A 16,538-nucleotide genomic window follows, 5' to 3' on the forward strand; every position below is an offset into this window, starting at 1 on the left:
TTGGAACTCTTTTGGTAATACAGGAGATCTTTGCCAACATACTTGAGACTTCTTGCCTTGTTAGAAAACCTGACATGTTTGAGACTGTCTCAAATGGATTTGACACTCTTCCTTTGGTTCAGTAAACATCATTGACTTACTTATGGCTCATCCTTAGTACCTTGAAAACATTCCTAACTTGAGATGTGTCCTTGGATATTTAAGATTCTTTCTCCCAGTTCTGGACAGTTCTTGGGAAGTTTGAGACCCTTCTTGTCACATTTGAGACCCTTCTTGCCATATTAGAAGCTTCTCTGACTAGCTTGTGATCCTTCAAAACTTACTTAAAACATTTCCTAATATGTCTGTAACCCTTTCATAGGCATTTAGGTCTCTTTCTGTCACTGAACCCTTTGTTTGCATACTTAATGCTCTTTTTGACTACTGTAAGGCCTTTTAGATGTATTTGAGAAGATTCTTGATGCAGGTGAGACCATCCCTCTGTGTTTGTGACACTTCCTGGCATGTTTGCTACTCTTCCTGATTTAGTTGAGACTCTTTCTGATAGTTGGAGATCATTCCTGGCATGCAGATATTGTGAGTTGTATCAGAGACACCATTTCTAAGACTTGACTAATTTGTTAACTCCTCCCTTACTACTTCAGTTTGAGAAACCTCCAGCTTTGTTTGTGATAGTTTCTCGTGCATAGAAATCTCTTGTTCCAGATATTTCCTTTCCTGCCATGTTTGAGACATCTCCCAACATATCTGAGACCCTTCTAAAGTACTAGCAATGTGTCTCTACATACTTACCATTCTTCCTGACAGGATAGATCTCAAAACTGTCAAGAAAATGTGACAGAACGGTTCACAAACAGAGAGCAAGTGCTTGCAATCCATCATGGGTAATTTCAAGCATGGTAGGAATGGTTGAAGAGCCTTCATGACTTCTTCAGCAACATATGAGAGACCTTTTCCAATATCCTCAAGACATTTACCTGTTTATTTGTGCCCCTTATAGACAAATGTATAAGCTCTTCCTTATGATTTCAAGAACTTTCCTGTCTGGTTTGAGAGAATACATGATGCATTACAGATCCTTCCTTTCACTTTGGGACACTTCCTGGAATGTTCCAAACATACCCTTTGGTATATTTGAGACACTTCCTGATGATGCTAAGGCCCTGCTTGGAGGGAAATTGATACTTTCTATGACTTGCAAGACACTCTATTTGACTTGAGTTTCTTCCTGGCATCTTTCTGATCTGTTTTTGTTTGTTTGTTTGTTTGTTTGTTTGTTTGAGACTCTTTCTGACAAGTTTGAGACTTCTGGACATATTTATGACCTTTCCCGACTCTTCGAGATTGTTCCTCTCAGTTGGAGAAACTTACTGACCTACTTGAAATTATTCCTTGTTAAGATGATTTGTAAGCCAAGTGTGGTGGCACATGCCTTTAATCCCAGCACTTGGGAGGCAGAGGCCCACGGATCTCTGTGAGATCTGGTCTACATAGTGAGTGCCAGGTCAGCTGGGGCTGTAGGGAGACCCTGTCTCAAAAAGACCCCCTCCCCCCCAAAAAAGATGATCTGTGATAAACTTCAAGCATTTGTTCTTTATTTGTGACCCTGTTGCCATGGTTGAGACTTTTGGGCAGTTTTGAGACCTCTTTCCTGAAGTATTTGAAGCTCTTTCTAATGTTGCCTATTTAGTCCCATTAGAAACTGTTTCATTAATAATGTTTACTTTCTAATTTTTTGGTTATTTCTATATTTATTATTTTTGAGACAGTGTCTCCTGTAGCCCTGGCTGGTCTTGAACTCAGTATGTAGCTGAAGATGACCTTCAACTCCTGATCCTCCAGTCTCTACCTAGTGCTGGATTACAGGTGTGCCCGCCCCATCACACTCAGCTTTAGAAGTATATTTTAAGCTCTGCTTGATGTATTTGAGCCCCTTCCTTACAGATCTTCATGGACTTGTTTCAGTCTCCTCCTGTCATGCTCAATACGTGGCCAGACTATGAGATTTCCTGTTTGGTAAAATGACTCTTGATATTCTCAAGACTCTTAGTGACTTATTGCTTCCTTTCCTAGTTACTTGAAGTCTTTTCTGATATTTTTGAGACCTTCCTTAACAGGTTTGTGACCTTTCCTGATTACGTGATGCTTTTCCATAAGTCTGAGACTCTTTTGTGATATGTTTAAGATATCCTCTTCAGTTCTTTGCAGCCCTTACTGACATATTTTGATACATCAAGGTCCTTGCAGACATGTTCAAGACTTATTTACAATGTGCTTGAGATACTTCCTCTCTCTCTTTGAGAGTATTTAGGATGTGTTTGGAACATTTCCTGGTGTATCTGAGCTCTTCCTGTATGATTGGGATCCTTCTTGTTTGATCTATGACCCTTCCTGCAGTAATTAAAATTCTTATCACACAACTCACCAATCCACTCCTAAGTACATACCTTGGAGAAATGAACACTTCTATTCACACAAAAATGTGTACTCAAATGCTCATATCAACATTATTCATAATAGTCGAGTGGAACCAACTCAAATGTCCATCAGTTAACAAATAAGTAAATAAAACAGTATATCCACATAATAAAATATTTACCCATTAAAAGGAATGAAGTGTCGCTATGTAGTACAACATGGATGGAGCCTGAAAACACACTAAGAGACAGGATCCAGACAAAAAGGCCATATGGTATATAATTCCATTTATATTAAATATACAGAATAGGTAATTCTGTAAATACAAAAAGGAGACTAGTCGATACCACTGCCTGGAGTAAGAAATGGGGAGTGACCATCGTCAATATGCATTAGAGTGATAAAAATCATTCTAGAATTAGATAGTGATGGTGGTTACACAATCTTGTATGTATACAATGCACCACAAGAATGCTTGAATTGTACTCAAGGTGATAACTTTTACTGCATGTGAATTATAAATCAGTAAAAAATCTATTACAAAAAACCTTTCTTGATGGCTTTCTTCCTTCTTCCTTCCCTTTTCTTCCTTCCTTTCTTCCCAGCATTTTCTTTTTTTTAAAAAAATTAGTTTTATTTGATGTGTTTGAGTGTATTTCCTGCATGTAGGTAAGTGCACCATGTCATGCAATGCCCCCGAGGAGGTCAGAAAATGGCGTTGGATCTCCCGAAACTGGAGTTAGCCACCATGTGGGTGGGAAATGAATCCGGGACCTCTGCAAGAACAGCCAGTGCTCTTAACTGATGAGCCATCGCTTCAGCATTTTTTTTCATGTAGCCCAGGTTACCCTGGAACTCTATTATGTAGCCCAAGCTGTCTTCAAACCCATAATCCTCCTGCTTCAGCTTCCTTTGGCCTTCTGAGTGCAGGCATGTACCACCACACAGCTTACTAACTTCTTTAAAGCGCTTCCTGACATGTTTGAAATTCATCCTGGTATGTGTAAGCCTATTTTTCTTAATTGGATTAAGATATTTCCAGAAGTGTTTGAGACCTTTCCTTATTACTTGAGGGTCTTTTCTGGTTGAAACTCTTGTTGACAAGTTTGAGATCCAACTGTTACCAGAATCTTAGGTTCTCACTACTCTTCACTCCACTGAAAACCCAAGAGGCAGAAGTTAATGGAAGAAAATAGGTTTACCTAAGGTTGGCCCTAAAGAAAATAGAGGAGACTTTCCTGTCTTAACTCTCTAGCTTGACTGGGGCTGGAGAGATGGCTCAGCAGTTAAGAGTATGGGCTGTTCTTGCACAGGACCCAGATTCAATTCCCAGCACCTACATCACAACTAACAGCCATCTGTAACTCCAGTTCTAGGGATCCAACACCCTCTTCTGACCTCCACGGGCACTGCTTGACAAGGGTGCACCTATCTACATGCAGGCAATACATTCATACACATAAAATAAAATAATAAATAAAATATGTTTAAAAATCTCTATCTTGGGGCAGGGGTGAAAGTTTTTTATGGGGAACAAAGAGGTTACAGTGGCACAATGAAGGCAGAAAATCTCCATTTTGGGCAAAGTCTTTCTCTGAGAACACCACCTCCTTCTCTTCTTCAAAAGTGTACGGAGACCCTGGACCTTGACCTCCTGCTGCCTCCTGGTTCTTTCCAGACTAACACATTATTTTTCTACAACGCAACTCATGTGAGCAGGGGAGAGGAGGTATTATGAAGGCCCCTCTTAGAACTTAGAATACTGCGTGAAAGGCATAGGTCATCAAAAGGTGAAAGAAAGGAGTAGGGTGGGAAGGCAAAGGTAACCATTTCTGCCTGTTCTGTTACCCATAGCAAATAGCAAACTACGTCTATAACCAAATATTAAGAAAAATCCGTCAGGGGCTAGAGAAACAGCTCAGTGGATAAGAGCACTGACTGCTCTTGCAGAGGACCTGGGTTTGATTCCCAGCACCCACATTGTGGCTAACAACCATCCTAACCCCAGTTCCAGGGGATCCGACGCCCTCTTCTGACCTCCATAGGCATTGTACAACACGGGTTCACTTACACACATGCAGGCAATACACTAACACACATAAAATAAAATAAAAAAGAAAATAGTCTTTAAAAAAGAAAAATCCATCAATGCCTTTCCTTTGAGCCAACTTTCATCTGTAAATAGAATATGGAAACTTTTGTTAGTCATTTTCCTTGTCTTTTAATGAGAATGTTCTCTGATTAAGTACCTGTATTTTTCATGAAGATATAATTTTGGATGTTGTCTCTGAGAACCAAAGTAGTAAGTTCTTAGAAAGAAAGCAGTTCACTTCTCCCTCTGGGCATATGTAGTCCAGGACTGTTCTGTTCTTCCCTATTACGGACCTGTCATCCATGGATGGTACATCATCTGCATTGTTCATGATGCTTCATCACCCTTTTCCAGCCAGCAAGCAAGAGAAAGAGGCAGCAAACTGCCCTTCTAGGAACATGACCTTGAAGTATGAATAAGTTCTGTTTGTCTATCATAGATCAGGATGCAGGCATACAACCACACCTTACTGCAAGGAGAGCTAGGATATGTAGTCTGTAGTCTGTAGTCTAGGAAATGATTTTACCTTCTTAAATTCAGGGCTTCTACCATGACCAGAAACTGACAAAAAAGGAAACAACACACACTCCATCATCCAAGGCTTCCCATTTTGAAACTTGGAAATTTTCAATTATGTCAGAAAAAAAATTCTCCTCTGACAGAATTTAAAAATGAAATTTCCCTTCTCCCCCTTCCTCAACTTGGTAGCACCCACAGAAAAATGTGGGTTTTTTTTTCTTTTATTTTAAGCAATGAAAGTCAAAGGGGAAAGGCTGTTGGAACCAAAAGTATGTATTTATAATCCAAAACACCTGGAGCTATTAGGCCACTACCTAATAACCACTGTGAACTTTGCAATTGAATGGTTGTGCATGCAGAAAAAGTACAAAACACTTTGAGGTGTAAAATAGTATCAGAGCACTATCTGGATCATAAATAATTCATGCATTTTAGATACCTGGAAATCACGTGGGTCAGACACTAGTAATATACTGAATCTAAGTAACAACAACAACAAAAATCTTGTAGGCATTGTATCTATGAATCTGATTTAAAGTCTAGTAATGGTTTCCGGAATTGAATAAAATGCAGGAAAGGTAACTATGAGACTAAATCAAAACTATTCTTGATTTTTACAAATATACAGAGGGAAGTCTGAGCAAATTAACTTCACTTCACAGTTTCAATTGTGAAAGGCCAGCTAGAATTGAATTCCGTAACTAGTGCTTGGTCTTTACATTCTAATTTTTTTTACAGGTAAGTAAACCCTTTTATTTTCTACCTCCCAGACAAACAAAAATACAAAACATAGCATTTTCATTATGCAAGACTTCCTTTTTTCAATTCAACGAGAATATCATATAACTTTCTTAAAATGACCAGGGTGCTAATGGAGGAAGTTTAATAGGCACATCTAAATTAAATCTTCCAGTAAGAAATGGAGAATTTGCTGCCTTTACTTAAAACAAGGCGGTGTAGCTAACTGTCAAATTTTATGTGCACTTCAACAACATTCCCTTATTGGAAACATCAGTATTTCCACATCGCAGTTCCCAAAAGGATTTAAAAATCTCAAAATTCTGAGTCTCCTTTGGCTTGCTTCTCTCTTGATTCTACACAGGCTTTATTAGTGGTTCACTTCATATCATCTCTACCTTCATAAATTTTCTTTAGAACATTCTTTAATCCCTCACTAGGCTCTGTTTCAGCATCCTACAAAGGCTTTTTTTCCCTCTTTGCACTCTTTTTCAAGCTGAGTCAAGTATTCCCATTGTGTGTTTTCTGCTTTCTTTTTACATAAGATAATAACTGTATCAGTCTTGACTTTTTTGGAACTGCCTTCCACAGAGATGGGTTTCAGAAGGTAGCTCACAATCATGGAGTAATTCTTACCATTTAGATTCTTTACCAAAAGATCAAATGACCTTTCTGGGAAATGTACCTGCAGGGTCTCAGTGGGAACCTGATGAACTCCAGTTAAAGTAATGTAGATTTTTCACGAACTTATCTAACTGATTTCACCCATAATTGCTGATCTTCACTTTGTAACCAGTTGTAGTGGGAGCAACCTCTTCAGCTGGCTTTTCATTGTCAAGAAGTTCTGGTTTCTTAAGTGATTTCTGTTGCATTTTGTCCTTTATTTCTGTCTCGATCTTAGATTTTTCACCTGTAAGAGCATCACGTACTCTCTTCCTAGTGAACTTTTCCAATAACATTTTTACCTGGTCTAGGTCTTTCTGTAACTCCTCCAAAGCCCAAGCCATGTTCCAGCTGAAGGCCCAGTGGCAGCCGAGCACTAAAGTAGACACTAAAGTAGACAGGAAACGCCACCACACCACACCAAACACGCCCCAGGTACTCTTCACCAGGTGCAACTCTTGTGGCCTGCCCTCCCCACGCAAAGCCTCATGTTCTAGATTTTTTTTAATTTTTTATTTTTATTTTATGTGTATGAGTGTATTGCCTGCATGCATGTAAGTGCACCCGTGTTGTGCAATGCCCAAGGAGGTCAGAAGAGGGCATTGGATTCCCTGGAACTGGAGTTAGGACAGTTGTTAGCTGCCATGTGGGTGCTGGGAATTAAACCTGGGTCCTCTACAAGAGCAACCAGTGCTCTTAACCACTGAGACATCTCTCCAGCCTCCTCGTGTTCTAGATTTTAAAAAATAAGATTTTGACCAAGGATTGATTTTACATTTTGTGTTCCAAGGTTGTAAAAAGTGGACATTCCTTTAACTGCTTTTTAAAAGACTTATTTATTTTTATTTGTGTGTGTGTGTGTATCTTCGGAAGTGTATGCTACACACATACAATGCCTATGGAGGCCAGAAGAAGGTGTCAGGTTCCCTGGAGTTGGAGTTACAGGCAGTTCTGAGCTTCCAGATGTGGGTGGTGGGAACCAAAAGTGGGTCTTCTAAAAGAGCAGTACCCCCCCTTTTTTTTTTTTTTGGTCTTTTTGAGACAGGGTCTCCCTGTAGCCCCAGCTGGCCTGGAACTTGCTATGTAGGCCAGGCTGGCCTTGAACTCACAGAGATCTGCCTGCCTCTGCCTCCTGAGTGCTGGGACTAAAGGCGTGTACTACCATACCTGGCGTAGCAGTATACCTTTTTAACCATGGAGCCATCTCTCCAGCCCATCATATAACACTTTTGAATACGCATTTAAAAAATAAAATTTAAGCAGAATGTTAGTAAAGGTATTCCTTAAACTGTTGCACATTCAGAACTCTACTTTTCTAAATCAACTTCTAAAAATTGAAATAGAACATACATTAAAGTACATAAAGTTCACTGATACCAAACATTCATTGAACATTGCATGCTAACCACCTTCCAAAGGATATAGAGCAATTGGAACTTTGTTTTTGAGACAAAGTCTAGTTCTGTATCTGAGGCTAGTCACAAATTTGTGATCCTCCTGCCTCAGCCTCCAGTGCTAAGATTACAGGCCTGCATCAACATACCCAGCTCAACAATTGGAAGTTTCATCGGTCCTTGACAAGAGTAGAAATTGATACAACCACTCTGAAAAAGCATTTTTCAGACTCTACTAAAATTAAACATACCTACCTTATGATCTGACCATCTCAATCCTGAATATATAGAAATGAGTGCACATGTCAGCCAAAATGCATATAAAGAATATTTATAATTGCACAATTCATGGTGCTCAACAATGTTTACTCAAATGTCCATCAACAAGAGAATGGATAACTGTTGTGCCCAGAGAATGGATACCCAAGAATTACCACGGAGTCCAGAGAGCATGCAAGAACAAAGAGTCTTTATTCGGGCTTAAGCTCAGACTCTCAGACCAAACTAACAAGTAGGTTCATCTGAGAGCCCCGATTGCAGGGGGAGGGAGCTTTTCATAGGTTTCAGACAAAGGGAGGAGGGGAATGACAGAGTTATATTTTGATTGGTCCAAAGAGCCCGCGCGCATGCGCGCACCAACATACTTTTGAATTGATTGGTCACAGTCTTGGAGGCCTCTCATTGGTGGGTGCTGCCTTCAGGGCTATGGAATGTGCTGTTATCTTCAGGGCTAGAGGACCCTGTTTATTCCTTATAAGGCCTCAAACCTGCCTGGGCCCCCTGGACATGCTCGGGCTTGCCTAGTCTATGACCATGAGACATCACAAAAATGGAGGAATCAGCAGTCAAAATGGAGACGGTGCAGTTTGTCCCTCTGGTTCCCTCAAGCCAAGCGATTTACAGAAGCGAAAAGAGCAGTTAGTCCTAAATAGGGGCAGGGGTCTAGGGAGCCCGGGGGAGGGGGCCAAGGAGGAGGGTTCCACATAACTACATTGGAGGGGTCTATTTATGTAATGGAATAATACATAGCCATAAAAAAGAGGATGAAGCACTGATACAATAAAATGGATGAGTATCACAGATACTATGAGTGAAATAAGCCAGATACAAAAGAGTATACTGTGTGATTTCATTTATGTAAAGTTCAAAAACAGGCAATACTAATCAATTGGAATAGAAGTTAGAATACTCATTTCCTCTTGGAAAATTTTTTTATTCGCTTATTTTTCAATTTTTCTTATAGCTACATATTATTGTACATTGTGCATAGTCCCCATGTGCTCCCCCACCTCTCTTCTCTACCTCCTGCCATCAGCCCTCTTTGTTCCCTGAGACAGTTCCACTTCTCTCATGTCATGCATACATACATGGTTTTATTTAGCCATATAAAACCAATGGGTCACAGATAAGAGAAAACATGCGATATTTGTCTTCCCTAGACTGACTTAATTCATCTAATATGATTATCTGCGGTTGCACCCACTTTTCTACAAACCACGTAACTTAATTCTTCTTTATTGCTGGAAAAAAAACATACCATGGTGTATACACATAACATTTTTTTTATCTGTTCCTCTGTTGATGGACACCTAGGTTGGTTCTATGACTTAGCTGTTGTAAATAGCGCTGCAATCAACATTGATTTGCAAGTGACTTTGTGATGTATTGACTTGGAATCCTTTGAGTCAATACTCATGAATGGAATAACTAGGTCAGATGGAAGATTTTTTTTAAAGTTTTTTTGAGAAGTCTCCATACTAACTTCCATAGTGGCTGGACTAGCTGTCATTCCCACCAGCAGCGTATAAAGTTCTCTTTTGTCCACCTCAACGAAGTATTTGTTGTTATTTGTTCTCCTAGTGGCTGAAGTTCTATAAGAGCTGAAACCTTGATGTAACTTCAATCTGCATTTCTCTGATGGCTAGTGCAGTTGAACAGTTTTTATATATTTATTGACCATTTGTATTTTATCGTTGCAAACTGTTCATTTTAGTAGCTCACCTATTGATTGCATTGTTTGCTTTCTTATTGTTCAGTTTTTAAGTTCTTTGTATATTCTAGCTATTAATATTCTGTCAGATAAATAGCTGGCAAAGGCTTTCATGGAATGGTATTCCTAGAGTAAAGAATGCTCATTTTTTTAAAGATTTATTTTATTTTTTTAAATTATGTGTGTTTGTGGGGGAATGTGTATCTGTGAGTCCAGGTGCTTGTGGAGTCAAGAAGAGGGCGTCAGATCCTCTGGAGTTGGAGTTATAGGCTGTGAGCTCTTGGATGTGGGTGCTGAGAACTGAACTCAGGACCTTTGCAAGACTAGTATGAATTCTTAACCGCTGGGCCATCTTTCCAACCTATGAATGTTCATTGTAAAACGCTTAAAACTGTCTGGACCTCTCTTCCCCCATATAGCTGCATAACCAACTCACTTTCCCCCATTAGGCCTCACACTTTTTTTTGTCTTTTTTGAGACAAGGTCTCCCCGTAGCCCCAGCTGTCCTGGAAAGCACTATGTAGACCAGGCTGGCCTCGAACTCACAGAGATCCGCCTGCCTCTGCCTCCCAAGTGCTAGGATTAAAAGCGTGCGCCACCACGCCCGGCTAGGCCTCACACTTTTTAACATACCCTACAATTTGCTTATATTTATTGCTTACATCTGTCTCCCCCTGCTACCATGTAAACTCCACATCTAAGTACTGATTCATGTAGGAGTTAGAAAAGTTTCTCTCACTTGTCCCAACTCGGCATCACAGCAAGCTTATCACAACTCCAGAATCTCTACCGAAGCCTTTGTTATAATCACATAAAAACCCAACTTCACCCTCCACCCAATCCAGCTTCCTTTACCTCCCAAAGATATTAGATTACCAGATAACCCCAGATGTAAGGTATATACTCAGAGCCAAACTACAGCCATCAGTGTGCCTACTTGCAAGAGTTGGTCAGGTTCAGGCCTGCAGACTGCTAATATTCCCTCAGAGAAGCAGTGGGTGGGGAGGGTCACTGGACCCTTTATTGAATTTCCAGCCATTCCTCCTAGCGATTTGCATGCAGATTACCCCTAATTGCATGTGGCCTGGGTAGAGGATCTGGGAGGGGGCAGTTGCTAGTTTATGGGCTGCAGGGAATTAGAGAGGGGCTCTGTGTATGTGCCTTTAGAGAAGCCATCATCCATGCTGGGTGAAGACTTTCCAGTGCAGCTGCTTTGGGGTCACCCACACTCTTGTCAGTAACCCCTGGCCTATGCTCTATAAGTAAGCTCAATAAACTCATTGGTTCCCCAGTGTGACTGTGGTAGATTTGTACTTCAGTTTGTCCTTAGGACCTTAGAAAGAGAGGGTAGACACTGTTTACATCTCCCCAAGGGAAGGAATTTTAGGGACAACACTCCAATAAATTTCCTACCTGTAAATCTCACTCTTGCTTCCTGGGCCTGTGGCACATGGTGTTATTCATTGAAACAGAAACAAGGAAGGAGCCCAGTTTTACTAGGGAAGAAAGTATTCAGATTTGGACATGGTACCTTTGAGGTAACTCTGCCAGGTCTGAGAATTATCAAGCAAGCAGTTGCATATTTGTGGAAAGACAGTTTGCCCTGAATCTTTTCACAGTACCATCAAGAAGACAAGGTATGTTTTCTTTGTTAAAAACCTGTAATAGAGCCAGCGTGGTGGCACACGCCTTTAATCCCAGCACTCTATGAGTTCAAGGCCAGCTTGGTCTACATAGTGAGTTCCAGGACAGCTGGGGCTACAGGGAGACCCTGTCTCAAAAAGACCAAAAAAAAAAACCTGTAATAGGAAATATCATAAGATCATAAATAAACTGCTTAGAGGAGATCAGAGTGGACCTCCTAGGGAGGATGACAGTTTTTACTTGTGATCACTGAAGGGGTGATGGAGGCAGAAAGTGGGAGCTAGGCCTAAGGACAAAATGCTTGCAGTAAATAGAGTGGGCCAAATGACCAAAGGACATTGTGGAGCACAAGGTTAGGAAGGGTATTAACTGGGTTTTTCAAGATAGAAGAATCAAGTTGTGTGTGTGTGTGTGTGTGTGTGTGTGTGTGTGTGTTTATGTGTGGGATCCTAAGGATTTGACATCTGTGACTGCCAAATCCAAAGTCTACACAATGGCCTGGCACATTGGTGACTCAGGACAGCCAATGTTTCAATTCAAATCTGAAGGCTGTCTAGTATAGAACCAGGAAGAGCTGGTGTTACAGAGATGAAGTCCAAAGGCAGTCTGCAGTAGAATTCTCTGGTGCTTGAGAGAGGCTAGTATTTTTGTTCTAGTCAAGCCTTCAACTGATTAGCTAAAGCCCACTCACCTTATGGAAGGCCATCTGCTTTCTTCAGAATCCACCAATTTATGTGTTAGTGTCATCTAAAACCACCTTCACAGAAACACACAGAATGTTTTTTCAGCTTTGGGGGTTTGTTTTTAGACAGGGTCTAAACAGCTGGCCTGGAACCCAATATGTAGACCAGGCTTGCCTCAGTCTCACAGAGATCCACTTGCCTCTGCCTCCTGAGTGCTAGAATTAGAGATGTGCACCACCACTCCTGGCTTAGAATATTTTTTAAGATTTATTTTATTTTTAATTATGTGTGCAAAATGTATCTACGGGGGGATTTGTTTACGTGAGTGCAGGTGCCCTTGGAGGCCAGAAGAGGGCATTGGATCTCATGGAGCTGGAGTTACAGGCAGTTGTTAGCCACCTGATGTGGGTGCTGGGAACTGAACTCAAGTCCTCTGCAAGAGCAATAAACGCCCTTAACCACTGAACCATCTCTTCAACCCCCCATCTAGAATAATTTTAAACCAGCTATCTAGGCAATGCATGGCCCAGGCAAGTTGTCCTATACATTAACCATTGCAGGAAAGTGAGAACAGGTTGAGAAAACACCTTCAGTGCTAATATTTAGGCTATGAGGATTGTCATGGATATGGAGGCCAAGGGATTGCAAGGAGGAAGCCTAGAGGCAGAGAGAAGGCAGGAGATGACTCTGATCAGATAATCGGAAGTAGGATGATGATAGTAAGCCTGGAGGGGGAAACAGAGGCCATCAGCATGACCCAGACAAGACCTGGCAACTGACCCATCCTGGGGGGATAAGCAAAGGTATGCCCAGGATGCACCCGGGAGGATGAGAAGCCATGAGAAGAACTGGAGAGATGGGGAGATAGAAGATGCAAGCCTGCCTCCCTGAGAGCTGCTCAGTTGGAGCGAGTTCACATTATTCTCATGGGCAGCTTAGCAATCAACATGCAACAAACCAATCCAAAATTGTAAATGAAAACAAAGACAGCAGCTTGCTGCAGATCTGGAGGGTGACTCCCAGCATGTCTCCCAGGGTAATGATGCACCATATTGATTTTGTGTTGGTGACAGGAAATTGATTCTCTTCATGTGGGAATTAAAGAGATGATGACAATAATCTCTGCTCCATTCTTTCTTGCACATTACCTGATGAGCTTGTTTGTTAAAAGTTGATTACCGTTTTTATCCATTAATACTGGTCAATTCTAGATCTTACTTCACTGTCATAAAAGGGAGAAAAAGAATTCTTCACTGCTTGAAACTTGCCTGTGCCCAGAAAGTACTCTGACCCAGAGTATGAAATGTCTAACATGCTTTTAAAAAGTAGACATTGACTGAATTTCTTGTCTCTTTCTTTGGGGTGCGGGGGCAATGGTGCTGAGGCTAGACCCCAGGGCTTGGTGTGTGCTAGGCAAGTGTTCCACTCCTGCGAGGCATACCCAGTCCTAAACTTGTTTGTTCTGAAAATTAGTTTTTGATTCCCCTTTGATTTTAGTTTCATTGTGTTTTATTTATTAAATCTTTCTAGATCATGTTGAAAAAATTTTTTTCAGTAGAAAAAAATTTTCCTTTTAACACCTTTGTTGGTTCATAGAATTGAAGGAAGGCTGGTGTCAGTTTGTCTCTTCTCCATTGCTATGACAAAACACTCTGACCACTACCAACTTGGGGAGGAAAGGGTTTATTTAGCTTACATCTCCCAGGTCACAGTTCATCAGGGAGCCCAAAGTAGGAACTCAGGGCAGGAACCTGGAGGCAGGAGCTGGAGCACAGGCCATGGAGGATCACTGCTTACTGACTTGCTCCCCTGGCCCCTGCTCAGCCTGCTTTCTTATGCAACACAGGCCCACCTGCCCAGGGGTGGCACCACCCACAGTGGGCTGGGCCCTCCTGCATAACTCTACAATCAAGAAGGCCCCACAGACATGACCACAGGCCAGTCCAATGAAGGAAATTCCCCAATTGAGGCTCCCTCAACCCAGGTGTGTCAAGTTGAAACTAAAGCTATCCAGCATAGCTGGTATAGCTGGCTAACAGGAGCAGCACCCTTAATCCAATCACAAACCCATGTGCTGGGAGTAACACTAGTATCCCCCAAAAAACTATCTGCTGAGAATCCAGGGCATCCTCAATCCCAACTTCCCATTGCAGTTGGTTGGAGGATGTAAAAACGTCAGTGTCTAATACCCATCCCTGGAGATTAATTTCTCTTTTTAATTCGTTTATTTAGATTGATTGTATTTTAAATTGTGCACGTGTGTGTCTGTGTGTAGGTCTGTACACATAAGTGCGGGTGCCCATGGAGGTCAGAGGCATTGAATCCCTGGAACTGGAGTTACAGATCATTGTGAGCCATCTCTTGGGTTCTGGGAACTGAGAGCAGTACACATTCTTAACTGTGGAGCCATCTTTCCCAGCCTCCTCTTTTTTATTAATTAAATCTGCTCATTGACAATTTCACCCATGCACATAATGCATATGACCACTCAGCCCCTCTCCCCTCTCACTCCTCTGTAGTCCTTGTCTCCTCCTCCTCTTCACTAGAAATTTCTTTCTCACACTCATGTCTCTTTGTTCTGTCTTGTGACCCACTGAGATGAACCAGGACCATCTATGTGACTATGGGTTTGGAGCTGTCCATTGGAGCCTGATAGGGTCAGCAGAGGGTACAGAACTGAAGACATTAAGTGATTTCTCCCTCTCCCAGAATCTATCGGTAGCCAATAGCTCAGCAGATTGAAAATGTTAAAACAACTTTATCAAAGTATCATTTACTATTAGAAAATTCACTCATTTAAAATTGATTTGTAGTTAATTTACTGAGTTGAACAACCAATACTATGAACAGGTTTTCAAACATTCTCAATGTGACAGTCCCAGAAAGCCACTATCTCTATAGATTTGCCCTTCCTGGACTTTCATGAAAACGGAATCACAGTATTTTTGTTTTCTGAGACAGGGTCTCACTATGTAGACCAGGCTGGCCTCAAACTCACAGAAATTTGCCTGCCTCTGCTTCCTGAGTGCTGGGATCAGAGACATGCTGGGATCAAAGGTGTGTGCCACTATGCCAGGCTTCCAGTGCTTTTGTTTGTTTGTTTGTTTTCTTAAAGGCTGGCTTCCTTCATTGATCGTAACATTTTCAAAATTCATCCATGTTGTAGTGTCAGTCTTTAATTGATTTTTATGGAAAGATGCCATTCCACAAAGGGATAACATAATGTGAACTTACTGCATTCTGCTTTTCCATTCATCAGTGAATTGTTTCCACCTTTTGGCTGTTATCAGAACACTGGTCGGAATATCAGCATGCAAGTCTTTATGTATATATGCCTTCCTTTCTGTCATGTAGATGCTAGGTCCAAGTTGGTTGTACCACTTTTCTGTACCTGCAATATACGAGGGTCCTCATTTCCCCACAGTCATGCAGCCACACGTTACTGCCTATCTTTGATTCTAGCCTTCCTAGGGGAGTGAAGCACCTCACTGCAGTTTCAAGTGGCATTTTCCTAATCAATGACGTTGAGCACCTTTTTCCGTTTCTTAGCCATGTGTATGCTATCTTTGGTGAAATGCCTGTTGAAATTCTTTGCTTCCCCCCCTCGTTGTTTTGTTTGATTTAGGTGTTTTGAGATAAGGTCTCACATAGCCTAGGCTGGCCTAAAACTCACTATGCAGTCAAGGATGACCTTGAATTCCTAATCTTCCTGCCTCTACCTCCCAGTGTGAGGATTACGGACATGTACCACCACACACAGCTCCTTTATTCATTTTTTTAAATTTATATTGCATTTAGTTCAGGTGTGTGTGTACACACACATGGGCATAGACATACACATACAGCCCATGTGTGAAAGTCAGTGATCAACCTGTGGGATTCAGTTCTCTCCTTCTACCATGTGGGTCCTGGGGATCAAACTCAGGTTGTCAGGCTTGGTGGCAGGTATCTTTACCCACTGGGCCATCTCAGAGGCCACTCCTTTGTTCATTTTTAATTGAGTTGTCTTTTTAATACTAAATTGTAAAAGTTCTTTATTTCAGGTTATAATCTAATGAATGTATGCAATCTTTCTGTAATATAATGAAGCATTATGTTTCATACGTTCTAATGTTTATTTATATTATTTATTTTCCTGTTTATTGGTGTATTCTACTAAGTAGGCATTATAATGGGCACTGTGCTGTACTATTGTCCAGATCCACTTAAGTGGAAGACTATTTTCCACCTTCAAAAGTATGATCAGCCCCTCAAGCTCTACCTCATCTATGGAAACTGCCAGGACAGCTCACACCCAAAAAAGGATCAATGTAAGGGTACAAAGATCTGACCATCTCTAGCCAACTAATGACAACTCTGAATGACCTCTAACCCGAGTTCCCTGCAGGGCCTATGTC

At 41.3% G+C, this 16,538-nt stretch overlaps 1 pseudogene; it reads right to left on the reverse strand.

Annotated features, from left to right (window-relative positions):
* Window positions 1-6,082: 6,082 nt before the first annotated feature.
* On the reverse strand, window positions 6,083-6,774 carry LOC103742025 (annotated as a pseudogene).
* Between the last annotated feature and the right edge of the window lie 9,764 nt (window positions 6,775-16,538).

Source organism: Nannospalax galili, unplaced genomic scaffold, assembly GCF_000622305.1.
Source record: "Nannospalax galili isolate Female #2095 unplaced genomic scaffold, S.galili_v1.0 scaffold270, whole genome shotgun sequence".
Taxonomy (NCBI): Eukaryota; Metazoa; Chordata; class Mammalia; order Rodentia; family Spalacidae; genus Nannospalax; species Nannospalax galili.